The sequence below is a fragment of the Mycteria americana genome, chromosome 3 (assembly GCF_035582795.1).
Source record: "Mycteria americana isolate JAX WOST 10 ecotype Jacksonville Zoo and Gardens chromosome 3, USCA_MyAme_1.0, whole genome shotgun sequence".
Taxonomy (NCBI): domain Eukaryota; kingdom Metazoa; phylum Chordata; class Aves; order Ciconiiformes; family Ciconiidae; genus Mycteria; species Mycteria americana.
Genome location: NC_134367.1, coordinates 113,553,798 through 113,570,321, shown reverse-complemented (window position 1 = coordinate 113,570,321; position 16,524 = coordinate 113,553,798).

Here is a 16,524-nt window from a genome sequence, read left to right as displayed (position 1 = left end):
GGCCCTCCATCAGCCTCTCCAGGCTCCTGGCGCTGACTGTCCTCCACTGGGCAAGAGAGAAGGAGTGCAAGAAGGTGAGCAGCCATGCCTCTGCTGCTGGGCTGGAGGCCCAGCACTCGGGGACAGAGCCCAGAGCAGAGAGACACTCACGGCATGGCGGCGGCTCAGCTCCTTCTCCAGGAACTTGATGGACGGGAGGCGGGTGACCCGGGCTCTCGTGGCTCCTTCTGGTGTCCTGTGCAGCGGGAAGGGACAGGGAGGGAGCCGGCTGAGCCCCAAGCTGCCTCTACTCTCCTGCCGGGCAGCTCTGCCCGACAGCTGCCCGCAGCTGCGGGGGCATCTCTCCCCAGCTGGGGAGCTGTGTTCCCCCGTCCGGCTGCGCCTGGAGCATCCCCCCGGCTTACCCCAGCAGTGTGCCCAGCCACAGCTCCTTCAGCGCCCGGGAGCTGCAGAAAGAGAGGAGCAACAGGCTCAGGCCCCGCTGCCGGCCAGCCCGTGGGCAGGGGCGGGCGCCTGCACAGCCCTGCCCCGTGGGGAAGGAAGGACACAGGGGCAGGACGAAGCCCCGTGGGGCAGGACAGAGGCGCTGCCCGAGCCCTGGCTGCCTCTGTCCTGCCAGAGCAGCCGCTTTTGCCCTTGCCTTCTGGGGAGCCAAAGGTGACCAGGGGATGCAGCAGGTGGAAATGCCCCCCCATCCATCCCTGCCGGCGTGCTGCCTGCTCCCTGCCCAGGCTCTGCCCGGAGGGCAGAGGCCATTCGCAGCACGGCCGCCTGGGCGTGCTTGGGAACCTCTCCTGCCCTGCCGTGGGACGTGGCACCACGCCTCACCTGAAAGTGGCAACACAGGAGCCGGTGGGCCAGCTGAGGATGAGGGAGGTGCTGTCCTCAGCGCTGCCTTCCTCCTCTTCTTCCTCCCCCGCCGCCTCCTTCCCGCCGCTCAGCACCCACAGCTGGTCCAGGGCCAGGCGGAGCTGTGGGCGCAGGCTGGTGCCACCTCTGCAGAGAGGAGAGGCAGGCGGTGGGCTGGAGGTGGGCTCCTTGGGGTCCCCCCGGGCAGAGCCCTGTCCCCCAGCTGCCACTGGGAGGGACAGGGGTGCATCCAGCACCAGGGTCCCGGGGCCTGGGGCTGGTGCCAGGCTGTCCCTGCCCTGGGGCCGGGGCCAGGGCCGGGGCTGGGGGAGAGGCAGCTGGGCTCTGAGGCTCTTACTGCAACTTGGCGATGGCCAGTTCCTCTTGGAGGAGGAGAAGGCGCCTCTCGCTCCTCTTGCGGCCCCGGGTCAGCCGCACGTCCGTGCTCAGCACCGGCTGGGTATCGGTGAGAGCCTCCCTGCAGAGCAGAGAGCGGCGGGCGTGAGCAAGGGCCCGGCTGCGGGGCCCGGCTGTGCCCGCGTGTCCCCGAGCCGCGGGGGGAGCCCACCTGGAGCCGCAGCAGCAGCTGGCCTGGCCCATCCCGCCCGGGACAGGAGGACCCTCGCCGTGCAGCAAGTACGCGGCCCGGACGGCGACAGCGAGGATGGCAAGCGGGGTGCTGGTGGTGGTGCCGGGGCAGCGCTGCGGGGCCAGAGGCTGCCTCCTCCCAGCGCTGCTGCGTGCCAGCACAGCTCCGTCCTGCTGTCTCTGGTGGCCGTTGGCCCCAACTGCCCAACATTCCGAGGCCAACGGAAAGTGGGAGGGGCCCTGGGGGGGCAGTGGGGTGGGGGTTCTCTCCAGTATGGCCGTGTCTGTCTTGCAGTGGGGAGCCCAGAAGAGCAGGACACAGCAGAGGGGAAGGACCACTGCCCTCCACCAGCTGCCCATGCTTTCCGTACTGCAGCTCCGCATGCAGTGAGCCTTCCTTGCCCCAAAAGCACTTTACTAGCTCCAAGTTGGTCACCTTGAGCTCCACCATGACCCCAGGTGTGTGCACAGCTGCCTTGCCAGCTCCAATTTGGTCACCTTGAGCTCCACCATGACCCCAGGTGTGTGCACAGCTGCCTTGCCAGCTCCAAGTTGGTCACCTTGGGCTCCACCATGACCCCAGGTGTGTGCACAGCTGCTTTGCCAGCTCCAAGTTGGTCACCTTGGGCTCCACCATGACCCCAGGCGTCTGCACAGCTGCTTGGCCATCCCCAGGTTGCTCGCCTTGGGCTGCAGCGTGACCCCAGGCGTCTGCACAGCTGCTTGTCCATCCTCCGCTTGCTCGCCTTGGGCTGCAGCATGACCCCAGGCATGTGCACAGCTGCTTGGCCAGCCCCAGGTTGCTCGCCTTGGGCTCCACCATGAGCCCAGGTGTCTGCACAGCTGCTTGGCCAGCCCCAGGTTGCTCGCCTTGGGCTGCAGCGTGACCCCAGGCGTCTGCACAGCAGCTTGGCCAGCCCCAAGTTGCTCGCCTTGGGCTCCCCCGTGACCCCAGGCGTGTGCACAGCTCCTTTGCCAGCCCCAAGTTGCTCACCTTGGGCTCCACCATGACCCCAGGTGTGTGCACAGCTGCTTGGCCAGCTGTACAGGCGTCCCCCAGCATATCCTGGTGCAAGGGCTTGTTCCTCCCCAGGTGCAGGGCTTTGCTCTTGCCCTTGGGGAAGTGCCTGAGGTTCCTGTCAGCCCCTTTCTCCAGCCTGTCAAGGTCCCTCTGCTGGGCAGCACCGCCCTCCGGCGCAGGAGCCTCTCCTCCCAGGTGGCTGCCATCTGCAAGCTGTCTGAGGGTACGCTCTGCCCCATCATCCAGGTCACGGAATGGGAACAGGACCCGCAGAGTGCAGCGCAGGGCCTTGCAGACATGCCCTTTGCTAGCAAGGCTGTGACTTGTCACAGAAGGTTCAGAAATGTAGGGGGAAAAGCCACATTCTTTCTTTTATGCTCTATAGCGTGCTTCCCCTCTTTCTTCCTGCAAGCTGTGAGAAGCTGTTCAAACTGTCTCATGTTGCATTTGAACGTCACATCTCTGCCTAGCGCTGATGGTATGGGTACCATCGGCTCGGCTCGTCCTCTCGCCCAGAGCGTTAGCTCGTAGGTAGCCTAGATTTCCCTCTGTCAGCCTGTGGGCATAGCTGGGCACAGGCAATGCAAGCCCCAAGCCTCAGCCGCCGTCCCAGGCCCCCACCCTCCTTTAGCCAAGAGCAAGAGCTCAACCTCCCTTTCGGCTAGAGGAGAAGGGTTGTGAACAGGCACGGGGGCACATGGCACCGTCTCTTCCAGAACAGCCACAGGTGCTCACAGCTTCCCGTGCCCTGCAGTGGTGGTTTGCAGGCCCAGCTCCTGGGTGCACTTGCAGCGAGGCTAGCCATAGCTGCCTTTCAGGGAGGTGATTCGGGTGTCCTCCTTTGTCCCCCCACCATCCCCACAGGCCCAGCAGCATGGAAAGTCACAGGGGGCTGTGTCTGAGCAACCTGCTCCACTGGACTTGGGGCAAAAGTTGTGTCTGCATCGCTGCTCTTGTGCTCTCCCTGCAGGGTCCTGGTGCGTCAGAGAAGCTGTTTTCCCTGGGCATGACCACGGTGGCTATGAAGAGAGTTAAAAACCTGCCCTCTGCGGGCAAAATGCACGGGATGAGAGACGTTTACAAAAGTCTCTTTTGGCCATTTGCCACTCCAGCGAGCAAGAGCGTGGGGAGCAGTGCTTGATGCTCTAAGGGGAACTTACCACTTTGGGAAAAGGGATAGAAAAGCACTCTTGTGGGCAGCAAGTCACGCGCACTGGGCTAGGCTGGGACCGGAGAGCCTGGGAGGGTCTCTGGGGTCCCAGCTGCCCTGCAGCGCTGACTCCTGGGGCTGCTGCCTGTTCGTTCCTGCAAGGCTGCCTGCAGCCAGCTGCTGGGGCTGTCCTTGGGAAGGGCACCAGAGCTGAGAAAGGCCCTGGGAGGGGTGGGGGGAGAAGCTCTTCTCCAGAGGTTTGCCAGAAACTCTCCAGAGCGTCCCTTTTCCAGCCCAGGAGATGCTCTGTGTGACAAGGGAAGGTGCCCGTTGCTCCACGGGATGAGGCCCTGCAGGGCTCCCATCAGGGTCCTTTGCACTACCCACCCTCCGGCCGCCACTCCAGGGGCTGGGGCTCTCCTGTCGGTGCCCAGCCCGTGTCTCAGGTACCCAGGGATGTTCTCATTTCCAGAAGTTGCTTGTATGAAGAGCATGTCCCTTCTCCCTGGGACAGAAGGTACGATGCACCTGGAGATTGTGTGTACATAGGCACCAGCCGTGTTTCTCTTTGTGACGGTTTTAATGCTCTTGAAAACAGTGGTGTTGGGTTGTCTTGTGTGGTGTGGTGTTGTGTTGTGGACTGCGTGCTTCTGAGGAGCTAAGGGCCGGAAGGGTAGTAGAATCAATAAAGAAGGGGGAAAAAAAGCAAGCAGGCACGCATGCTTTCTTGTCTCTCTGTCCCCCAGGCCTGGTAGCTCTAGGAAGCTGGGCGGTAAGGATTCCTCTGCACAGCCACAGCTGAGCACTGAGCATCCAGCCTGGCTGACACACGGGTGCAATCTCCAGGCGTCCAGCTTAGTGCTGCCATGAGCTTCATGACACCAGAACTGCCAAATTAACACCCCGTTAATGATGCGCTCTGGCACTTCTACAGCAAACGGCAATCGCACAGCTCATGCGGTAACCTGGAGGAAGACTAAGGTCTCCCATTTCTGCTTTGAGACGGAGGCCTTCCAAAAGTTTCCAAAAGCGGACCAGTGGAACTTCTGCTTCTGCTTGGCATGTGAGGAGAGGCTGAGAGAGCTGGCACTCTTCAGCTGGGAGAAGAGAAGCCTGGGGGGGCTGGGGGGGGTTGTTGGGGGGGTAGGGTGTGGTTTCTCAGCGTGTGTAAAACCCTGCTGAGAAGGAAAGAAGATGAGGGAGCCAGGCTCTTCTCAAGAGCGTGCACTGAGAGGAGCAGAGGAAATGGGCACAAATTAAAACACATGCTATTGCAGCTGCACATGAGAAACCAATCTTTTACTGTTAGGGTGATATATTTTGCTGGCTGCAGTGACCCTGCTTGAGCAGGCGGGCGGGACCAGATGACCTCCAGAGGTCCCGCCCAAACTCAGCCATTCTGTGTGATCCTGTGCTTTGGTCTGACTCCTAAAGCACCTCAACCCAGCCCTGATGCCCGCTGGAAAGGATGCTGGGACAAGGGAGGGTCCCAAACCCCTCCCTGAGGATTCATCACAACACAACGTCTACCTAGCCCAGAACAGCATATGGCAGACACGGTCAGAAGAGAGAAAAGATGCTTTTATTGTGGGCATCAAGTGCGGGAGCCCAGCAGGAGTCACAGCGCTTCAGGCAGTACCAGGAGATCAGCACCTGCAACGACAGAGTCAGAAAGCTCGGCTCAGTCCCTAAAGGCAGGAAGAGGCAGGAGGTTGTTCCCCTTTCTTTGGGGAACACCCTTTACGAGGAATTGCTGATGGCCCCGAGGAGAGAGCTATTGCTGGCAGTGCCTACGGCAGGGCCCTGCCGCCTCCCCGCCACGGGTAATGCCCTCAGAGACGGGTGAGCGTGCAGAGATGCACAGTGCCCCTGTGCCAGGCAGCAGGGCTCCGTGGGGAGCCCCTGGGGAGCTGCCGTGGAGTTACTGCCAGACCCTGCGCAGCACCCTCCCTGCCCGTCCCCTGCCAGCGAGCTGGAGCAGTGCTCAGCGTTGGGAAGGATGGGCAGCAGAGCCTGGTACGCACCTGGGCTTCTTCACCTTCTGCACCTTCCTGCATCTTTTCGTTGGTCCTTTGCCAAAAGCGGTTTCTCTCTTCCTCCGCTTCTTCTCTGCCTGCCTTTCACTCTCCTCTCCCCAGGCCTCTTTTCTCTTTCTCCTTCTCTTGTTCTTGTCCCGGGGAGAGCCTGCAAACCTTTCCGTCCCACAGTGCTTTTAGATAGGGAAAGCATCGATCCGCTGGAGTCAGTTCTGATTTTGACCAAAGTGAGCTCATCTTACCTTCTTTCCTCTGAAGGGCTCACCAGCTCTTCTGGGCGCTCTTGTGCCGCGCTCTCAGGGGTGGTTGGAGCCAAAGCAGGAGGTGCCTACAACAGCAATGTCAGAGTTAGCAGGTGGCAAGGGACGCCCTGGAGTAGGAAGCGACTCTTTGGCAAATTGCTACCTTAGCTCTCCAGAGGAGATCCCTTTGGCTGCTTTGCATCAGCCAGGTTTTGCACAGCCCCCCCGCCCTCCCACCTCCCCCCCCGAAATAGACCTGATGAAGCTCTGACAGAGTAGGACCTGAGCAAAACCCCTCTGAAGAGGACAGCTACTCCCCTCTGTCTTTTTGCAGATATTTTGCTTGTTTAAGCACATGCCTCCTGCAGTTGCAAAACAACCCTGCCAGGTTTCCTTACTATGTATGGTCCCGGCGGGTGGAGGAATAACCCAGGCACACACCAGCGCTGCTGCCAGGAAGAGGCACAGCAGCGACTCGGCCGCATCGGAAACTCCCCTCCTACACCAGGCACGCTGTCACAGTGTTTGGGCACCTGACATACCTCTCCCGTCTCCCACTCCACCAGCCTATCTCCCCCAGCTTCTTGGAGGACACCGAGCAGAGAGGGGGGTGCATGCAGCAAGGCTTCTGCTTGATGCTCGCTCTCTGCTGTGGCTGCAGGACCTCTTTGTTCTTCCAAACGTGGTTCTGGAAAGCAAAAGCATGTGCAGCAGAGTGACTTCTTGGAAGTCCAAAGCAGCTAAAGCAAAACCCACCCAACGCCCTACACCACTTATGTTTTCAGCCCTCTGATGACCTGTCCGCAGGCTTCAGCTCATCTGGCAGAGCAAACCGTTCATGCCGTGAATAGGCAGTGGCCAAACAGAGGCCACGGGACAAGCGGGGCTGAGAAAACAACACTCGCTGCCCGGCCCCGCCAGAAACGACGCTGAGGTTCCTGGTGTCCCCATCCCCGGTCTGTGACAACCCTCAATGCCGCCTGTTACCTCTGGATCTCTCCGTGGCGGCTGGCGACTCCTCCGCTGCTGGGCGGGAAAGGTCCGTTGTCTCCGCCGCAAAGAGTTCCCTGCAGTGGTCAATCATGAACTCCACCAGCGCGTTCACCTGCACACATCAAAGCCTTGCTCTCAAGCCAGCTGCCCGGAAACGTAGCAGGCAGCCTCTCCCACTCCTGAGCCTGGCCTCTGTGCAGAAGGCTGTGGCTGCGGGGCTGCTCTTCCAGGCAGCCAGCCCACCAGCGTTGGCTCAAGACAGGAGGCAGCCAGGGACCTCTGAAGAGGCAGGCTCTGCTGGGGCGGGAAGGCTGCAGCTGGCTGCTCCATAGAGCGTACCTTCTGCGTCACCTCCAGCATGGCCTCCAGCGGGAGCAGGTCCTCGTTGGCTGGGCTCAGGAGGTTTGGCCCAAGGCAGATGGCCAGGTTGCTGGAGGTCATCCTGCTGGTGGAGTCGTTGCGGCCAATATGCTGGAGCAGTGAGAGCAGCTGCTTGAGGAGGAGGAGATTGGCCGCAGGCAGCTTCTGGGCCACGCTGAGGGAAGAGGAGCACAGGAAGGTGAATAAAGCAGGTGTTGCCCACAGCCATCCCCGAAGCTTGCCCAAGGCAGGTGGGAGCCAGCGGCTGTGTTGCGCAGCTTTGCAGGTGCTCTCAGGCAGCGGTCAGGGCTCCTGCGCTTCCGGAAGGAAGCACGGCGTTGCTTCGCAGCTCCTGATTTCACCCAAGCCCACGCAAGGGAAGGCTCTCTGCCCGTGCCCTTTCCCCCAGCATCTAAGCCCACGCCATCAACAGCGAGCTGCCAGAAAAAGCCATCTTTTTAGGGAGACCGTCCCTTTTCAGGGAAGTCGCAAGCCTCTAGAGTGCCTGCTCAACAGGCAGGCTGCGGGCCTGCCACACTTACGCTTTCAGTTCTTCCAGCTTTGCCTGCTTGCTCGTCCTCTGCATGGCTTGCATCCAGTCCTCGTAGAGGTGGGTCCCGAGGAGCTTGGCGGGGATGCTTCGGAGGAAGTCCTGCAATGCCAAGGGCTCCAGGTGAGCCTCTGGAGAGGCCTCCAGGCCAGCCAGGAGCTCTTCCAGCTGCGGGTCAGAAGCGCTCACCTTCAGGATGACGGCCAGCAGGAGCGCAGGCTGGCTTGCCAGGTCGACGTCCAGTCCGCGGTCGAGGGCCTCCCTCAGCTCCCGGCAGTCTGTCCCGCTGGCGGCTCTGCGGAATATGCCCTCCGTCGTCGGTCCTTGCTGGTGCAGGACAGCCAGCAGGTCCTGCAAGAGAGGCGGGAGGAGAGTGACTTGTCTGAGGAGCTGCCTTGCAAGAGCGGTGGCCATGGCCAGAGCTCTTCCCCCGACGGGGCTCCCTCTTGCGCAAAGGGGCTGGGCCCAGAAGCGTGAGCCCCTGGGGCCACTGGCTGCGGAGCAGCCGGAGGGAGGGCTGGCTGGGGCCCCCCTGTGCAGGCCGGCGTACCTGGATGGGCTGGGGCAGCGTGCCGTCCTCCCCGCAGAGGGCTGCCAGGGGCTGGCCAAAGAGCGCCCTGCTGCAGCCGCAGCCCGCCTGCCCGGGTGCCTGGGCAGCGTGCGGGCTCCGCCGCAGAGCAAAGGGCCAGGGCAGCCCCCTCCTCCTGCTGCTGCTGCTGCTGCTGCTCCCTCCTGCTGCAAAGGAAAACAGAGCAAGAGCCCGTCAGTGGAGAGCACCAGGCCAGCGCTCCCGGAGCCTGCCCTGCCCTGCCCTGCCCTGCGTGCAGCGCGGTGCTGAGTGTTGCGGCAGGACGGGCAGGGAGCCAGAGCTGGAGCCGCGGCTGGGGCTCAGTGTCTGCGGCTCAGAGGCTCCTGAGAGCTGGCGTGCCAGTGGGACGGGCTGTCCCAGCCCTCGCCCTGCCCTCCTCCACGCTGTGGGCAGCAGCAGCAGAGGGTCCGTGTCCCCGTAGAACCACGTCCAGCGGCCGCTGCCCAGCGGGTGTCCTTGCTCGTGCAGGTGACGTCCTCCCTCGGGCTGCCACACCTGCATGGCGACACTCAGGGGACAAGTGAGCACAGCTCAACCGGTTGCAGGAGGTTGCCTTTCTTTGCAAAACTCACCTGCTGAGCGGCAAAGTCCCCCTCTGTTGCTCGAGGAGGCCGGTGCAGGCCCTTGCTTGGGATCGGCCTGCAAGAACCGGGCTGCGCTTAGAGAGCAGCCCCGGGGCAGAAAGGGCCAGCGGCCAGCTGCCGGCCGGCACCAGCAGCCTGAGCGTGGCAGAGCTGGCACCCTCTGCCCTCCCCGGCTCTCTGCCCGGCGCTGCAGGTTTCCTGCCAGCTCTGCCAGCGAGGATGTGGCAGCGTTCCTGATGTCTGCCCAAGCCTCTCCGCTCCCCGAGTGGCACCGCGGGACCCTCCCGCCCTTCCTCCCTGCCTTCCTCCCTCCCTCCCTCCCTCCCTCCCGCCCAAGCTCACCCCACTCGCCGCACATCTCTGGCACCCCGGCACAGCCAGAGGCGGGTGACAGGCAGCCATTCTCACCTCTGCCTGGCCCTCCATCAGCCTCTCCAGGCTCCTGGCGCTGACTGTCCTCCACTGGGCAAGAGAGAAGGAGTGCAAGAAGGTGAGCAGCCATGCCTCTGCTGCTGGGCTGGAGGCCCAGCGCTCGGGGACAGAGCCCAGAGCAGAGAGACACTCACGGCATGGCGGCGGCTCAGCTCCTTCTCCAGGAACTTGATGGACGGGAGGCGGGTGACCCGGGCTCTCGTGGCTCCTTCTGGTGTCCTGTGCAGCGGGAAGGGACAGGGAGGGAGCCGGCTGAGCCCCAAGCTGCCTCTACTCTCCTGCCGGGCAGCTCTGCCCGACAGCTGCCCGCAGCTGCGGGGGCATCTCTCCCCAGCTGGGGAGCTGTGTTCCCCCGTCCGGCTGCGCCTGGAGCATCCCCCCGGCTTACCCCAGCAGTGTGCCCAGCCACAGCTCCTTCAGCGCCCGGGAGCTGCAGAAAGAGAGGAGCGACAGCCTCAGGCCCCGCTGCCGGCCAGCCCGTGGGCAGGGGCGGGCGCCTGCACAGCCCTGCCCCGTGGGGAAGGAAGGACACAGGGGCAGGACGAAGCCCCGTGGGGCAGGACAGAGGCGCTGCCCGAGCCCTGGCTGCCTCTGTCCTGCCAGAGCAGCCGCTTTTGCCCTTGCCTTCTGGGGAGCCAAAGGTGACCAGGGGATGCAGCAGGTGGAAATGCCCCCCCATCCATCCCTGCCGGCGTGCTGCCTGCTCCCTGCCCAGGCTCTGCCCGGAGGGCAGAGGCCATTCGCAGCACGGCCGCCTGGGCGTGCTTGGGAACCTCTCCTGCCCTGCCGTGGGACGTGGCACCACGCCTCACCTGAAAGTGGCAACACAGGAGCCGGTGGGCCAGCTGAGGATGAGGGAGGTGCTGTCCTCAGCGCTGCCTTCCTCCTCTTCTTCCTCCCCCGCCGCCTCCTTCCCGCCGCTCAGCACCCACAGCTGGTCCAGGGCCAGGCGGAGCTGTGGGCGCAGGCTGGTGCCACCTCTGCAGAGAGGAGAGGCAGGCGGTGGGCTGGAGGTGGGCTCCTTGGGGTCCCCCCGGGCAGAGCCCTGTCCCCCAGCTGCCACTGGGAGGGACAGGGGTGCATCCAGCACCAGGGTCCCGGGGCCTGGGGCTGGTGCCAGGCTGTCCCTGCCCTGGGGCCGGGGCCAGGGCCGGGGCTGGGGGAGAGGCAGCTGGGCTCTGAGGCTCTTACTGCAACTTGGCGATGGCCAGTTCCTCTTGGAGGAGGAGAAGGCGCCTCTCGCTCCTCTTGCGGCCCCGGGTCAGCTGCACGTCCGTGCTCAGCACCGGCTGGGTATCGGTGAGAGCCTCCCTGCAGAGCAGAGAGCGGCGGGCGTGAGCAAGGGCCCGGCTGCGGGGCCCGGCTGTGCCCGCGTGTCCCCGAGCCGCGGGGGGAGCCCACCTGGAGCCGCAGCAGCAGCTGGCCTGGCCCATCCCGCCCGGGACAGGAGGACCCTCGCCGTGCAGCAAGTACGCGGCCCGGACGGCGACAGCGAGGATGGCAAGCGGGGTGCTGGTGGTGGTGCCGGGGCAGCGCTGCGGGGCCAGAGGCTGCCTCCTCCCAGCGCTGCTGCGTGCCAGCACAGCTCCGTCCTGCTGTCTCTGGTGGCCGTTGGCCCCAACTGCCCAACATTCCGAGGCCAACGGAAAGTGGGAGGGGCCCTGGGGGGGCACTGGGCTGGGGGTTCTCTCCAGTATGGCCGTGTCTGTCTTGCAGTGGGGAGCCCAGAAGAGCAGGACACAGCAGAGGGGAAGGACCACTGCCCTCCACCAGCTGCCCATGCTTTCCGTACTGCAGCTCCGCATGCAGTGAGCCTTCCTTGCCCCAAAAGCACTTTACCAGCTCCAAGTTGGTCACCTTGAGCTCCACCATGACCCCAGGTGTGTGCACAGCTGCCTTGCCAGCTCCAATTTGGTCACCTTGAGCTCCACCATGACCCCAGGTGTGTGCACAGCTGCCTTGCCAGCTCCAAGTTGGTCACCTTGGGCTCCACCATGACCCCAGGTGTGTGCACAGCTGCTTTGCCAGCTCCAAGTTGGTCACCTTGGGCTCCACCATGACCCCAGGCGTCTGCACAGCTGCTTGGCCATCCCCAGGTTGCTCGCCTTGGGCTGCAGCGTGACCCCAGGCGTCTGCACAGCTGCTTGTCCATCCTCCGCTTGCTCGCCTTGGGCTGCAGCATGACCCCAGGCATGTGCACAGCTGCTTGGCCAGCCCCAGGTTGCTCGCCTTGGGCTCCACCATGAGCCCAGGTGTCTGCACAGCTGCTTGGCCAGCCCCAGGTTGCTCGCCTTGGGCTGCAGCGTGACCCCAGGCGTCTGCACAGCAGCTTGGCCAGCCCCAGGTTGCTCGCCTTGGGCTCCCCCGTGACCCCAGGCGTGTGCACAGCTCCTTTGCCAGCCCCAAGTTGCTCACCTTGGGCTCCACCATGACCCCAGGTGTGTGCACAGCTGCTTGGCCAGCTGTACAGGCGTCCCCCAGCATATCCTGGTGCAAGGGCTTGTTCCTCCCCAGGTGCAGGGCTTTGCTCTTGCCCTTGGGGAAGTGCCTGAGGTTCCTGTCAGCCCCTTTCTCCAGCCTGTCAAGGTCCCTCTGCTGGGCAGCACCGCCCTCCGGCGCAGGAGCCTCTCCTCCCAGGTGGCTGCCATCTGCAAGCTGTCTGAGGGTACGCTCTGCCCCATCATCCAGGTCACGGAATGGGAACAGGACCCGCAGAGTGCAGCACAGGGCCTTGCAGACATGCCCTTTGCTAGCAAGGCTGTGACTTGTCACAGAAGGTTCAGAAATGTAGGGGGAAAAGCCACATTCTTTCTTTTATGCTCTATAGCGTGCTTCCCGTCTTTCTTCCTGCAAGCTGTGAGAAGCTGTTCAAACTGTCTCATGTTTCATTTGAACGTCACATCTCTGCCTAGCGCTGATGGTATGGGTACCATCGGCTCGGCTCGTCCTCTCGCCCAGAGCGTTAGCTCGTAGGTAGCCTAGATTGTGAGCCAGCAGCTAGCAGATTATCTGCAATAATTGTGCTAACCCCAGTGACAGGAGGCTGCATCTAGCTCTTGAGCCACAGGATGAAACGCAAAGGTGTCTCTTGAACTCCGTTGATCAGCTGTTGATCAGCAGATTGGATTCACCGTGTTCAAACAAGAAAAGGTCCATGAGAAAGGCATATTCTGTCTGGACTGCTACAATGCATGCTTTAGGAGCTATGAAGAGAACTCATCCATGGCCCTGGCCCTGCCCCCTGCCTTAAAACCAAAAAAGGACTAGAGAAAAAAGAGTCCACTTCTAGAGCCAGCGGGCTTTTACTAGCCAAGCACATTTCTCTCTATCATTCCCATGCAATGAGCCACTTTGCCTGACATTCTGCCTCTGCTCGCTACCAACATAAGACTCTTGCTGGAAAAACGACACAAAGAAAAAACTTGCTGGACCGCCATTTACCTGTGCTGTGCTGTGGAAGATGGAGCCTCCCTCTCTGATGCAGAACTTTCCACCTCCAAGCAAAACCATGGGGAAGCTTTCCTCCATCTCACCCGCTCGCTGGTGCCTCTTCCCCAGGGAAAGTCTTCCCTCTGTCAGCCTGTGGGCATAGCTGGGCACAGGCAATGCAAGCCCCAAGCCTCAGCCGCCGTCCCAGGCCCCCACCCTCCTTTAGCCAAGAGCAAGATCTCAACCTCCCTTTCGGCTAGAGGAGAAGGGTTGTGAACAGGCACGGGGGCACATGGCACCGTCTCTTCCAGAACAGCCACAGGTGCTCACAGCTTCCCGTGCCCTGCAGTGGTGGTTTGCAGGCCCAGCTCCTGGGTGCGCTTGCAGCGAGGCTAGCCATAGCTGCCTTTCAGGGAGGTGATTCGGGTGTCCTCCTTTGTCCCCCCACCATCCCCACAGGCCCAGCAGCATGGAAAGTCACAGGGGGCTGTGTCTGAGCAACCTGCTCCACTGGACTTGGGGCAAAAGTTGTGTCTGCATCCCTGCTCTTGTGCTCTCCCTGCAGGGTCCTGGTGCGTCAGAGAAGCTGTTTTCCCTGGGCATGACCACGGTGGCTATGAAGAGAGTTAAAAACCTGCCCTCTGCGGGCAAAATGCACGGGATGAGAGACGTTTACAAAAGTCTCTTTTGGCCATTTGCCACTCCAGCGAGCAAGAGCGTGGGGAGCAGTGCTTGATGCTCTAAGGGGAACTTACCACTTTGGGAAAAGGGATAGAAAAGCACTCTTGTGGGCAGCAAGTCACGCGCACTGGGCTAGGCTGGGACCGGAGAGCCTGGGAGGGTCTCTGGGGTCCCAGCTGCCCTGCAGCGCTGACTCCTGGGGCTGCTGCCTGTTCGTTCCTGCAAGGCTGCCTGCAGCCAGCTGCTGGGGCTGTCCTTGGGAAGGGCACCAGAGCTGAGAAAGGCCCTGGGAGGGGTGGGGGGAGAAGCTCTTCTCCAGAGGTTTGCCAGAAACTCTCCAGAGCGTCCCTTTTCCAGCCCAGGAGATGCTCTGTGTGACAAGGGAAGGTGCCCGTTGCTCCACGGGATGAGGCCCTGCAGGGCTCCCATCAGGGTCCTTTGCACTACCCACCCTCCGGCCGCCACTCCAGGGGCTGGGGCTCTCCTGTCGGTGCCCAGCCCGTGTCTCAGGTACCCAGGGATGTTGAAAACAGGGAAAGACTCATTTCCAGAAGTTGCTTGTATGAAGAGCATGTCCCTTCTCCCTGGGACAGAAGGTACGATGCACCTGGAGATTGTGTGTACATAGGCACCAGCCGTGTTTCTCTTTGTGACGGTTTTAATGCTCTTGAAAACAGTGGTGTTGGGTTGTCTTGTGTGGTGTGGTGTGGTGTTGTGCGCTGCGTGCTTCTGAGGAGCTAAGGGCCGGAAGGGTAGTAGAATCAATAAAGAAGGGGGAAAAAAAGCAAGCAGGCACGCATGCTTTCTTGTCTCTCTGTCCCCCAGTCCTGGTAGCTCTAGGAAGCTGGGCGGTAAGGATTCCTCTGCACAGCCACAGCTGAGCACTGAGCATCCAGCCTGGCTGACACACGGGTGCAATCTCCAGGCGTCCAGCTTAGTGCTGCCATGAGCTTCATGACACCAGAACTGCCAAATTAACACCCCGTTAATGATGCGCTCTGGCACTTCTACAGCAAACGGCAATCGCACAGCTCATGCGGTAACCTGGAGGAAGACTAAGGTCTCCCATTTCTGCTTTGAGACGGAGGCCTTCCAAAAGTTTCCAAAAGCGGACCAGTGGAACTTCTGCTTCTGCTTGCCATGGGAGGAGAGGCTGAGAGAGCTGGCACTCTTCAGCTGGGAGAAGAGAAGCCTGGGGGGGCTGGGGGGGGTTGTTGGGGGGGTAGGGTGTGGTTTCTCAGTGTGTGTAAAACCCTGCTGAGAAGGAAAGAAGATGAGGGAGCCAGGCTCTTCTCAAGAGCGTGCACTGAGAGGAGCAGAGGAAATGGGCACAAATTAAAACACATGCTATTGCAGCTGCACATGAGAAACCAATCTTTTACTGTTAGGGTGATATATTTTGCTGGCTGCAGTGACCCTGCTTGAGCAGGCGGGCGGGACCAGATGACCTCCAGAGGTCCCGCCCAAACTCAGCCATTCTGTGTGATCCTGTGCTTTGGTCTGACTCCTAAAGCACCTCAACCCAGCCCTGATGCCCGCTGGAAAGGATGCTGGGACAAGGGAGGGTCCCAAACCCCTCCCCGAGGATTCATCACAACACAACGTCTACCTAGCCCAGAACAGCATATGGCAGACACGGTCAGAAGAGAGAAAAGATGCTTTTATTGTGGGCATCAAGTGCGGGAGCCCAGCAGGAGTCACAGCGCTTCAGGCAGTACCAGGAGATCAGCACCTGCAACGACAGAGTCAGAAAGCTCGGCTCAGTCCCTAAAGGCAGGAAGAGGCAGGAGGTTGTTCCCCTTTCTTTGGGGAACACCCTTTACGAGGAATTGCTGATGGCCCCGAGGAGAGAGCTATTGCTGGCAGTGCCTACGGCAGGGCCCTGCCGCCTCCCCGCCACGGGTAATGCCCTCAGAGACGGGTGAGCGTGCAGAGATGCGCAGTGCCCCTGTGCCAGGCAGCAGGGCTCCGTGGGGAGCCCCTGGGGAGCTGCCGTGGAGTTACTGCCAGACCCTGCGCAGCACCCTCCCTCCCCGTCCCCTGCCAGCGAGCTGGAGCAGTGCTCAGCGTTGGGAAGGATGGGCAGCAGAGCCTGGTACGCACCTGGGCTTCTTCACCTTCTGCACCTTCCTGCATCTTTTCGTTGGTCCTTTGCCAAAAGCGGTTTCTCTCTTCCTCCGCTTCTTCTCTGCCTGCCTTTCACTCTCCTCTCCCCAGGCCTCTTTTCTCTTTCTCTTTCTCTTGTTCTTGTCCCGGGGAGAGCCTGCAAACCTTTCCGTCCCACAGTGCTTTTAGATAGGGAAAGCATCGATCCGCTGGAGTCAGTTCTGATTTTGACCAAAGTGAGCTCATCTTACCTTCTTTCCTCTGAAGGGCTCACCAGCTCTTCTGGGCGCTCTTGTGCCGCGCTCTCAGGGGTGGTTGGAGCCAAAGCAGGAGGTGCCTACAACAGCAATGTCAGAGTTAGCAGGTGGCAAGGGACGCCCTGGAGTAGGAAGCGACTCTTTGGCAAATTGCTACCTTAGCTCTCCAGAGGAGATCCCTTTGGCTGCTTTGCATCAGCCAGGTTTTGCACAGCCCCCCCGCCCTCCCACCTCCCCCCCCGAAAGAGACCTGATGAAGCTCTGACAGAGTAGGACCTGAGCAAAACCCCTCTGAAGAGGACAGCTACTCCCCTCTGTCTTTTTGCAGATATTTTGCTTGTTTAAGCACATGCCTCCTGCAGTTGCAGAACAACCCTGCCAGGTTTCCTTACTATGTATGGTCCCGGCGGGTGGAGGAATAACCCAGGCACACACCAGCGCTGCTGCCAGGAAGAGGCACAGCAGCGACTCGGCCGCATCGGAAACTCCCCTCCTACACCAGGCACGCTGTCACAGTGTTTGGGCACCTGACATACCTCTCCCGTCTCCCACTCCACCAGCCTATCTCCCCCAGCTTCTTGGAGGACACCGAGCAGAGAGGGGGGTGCATGCAGCAAGGCTTCTGCTTGATGCTCGCTCTCTGCTGTGGCTGCAGGA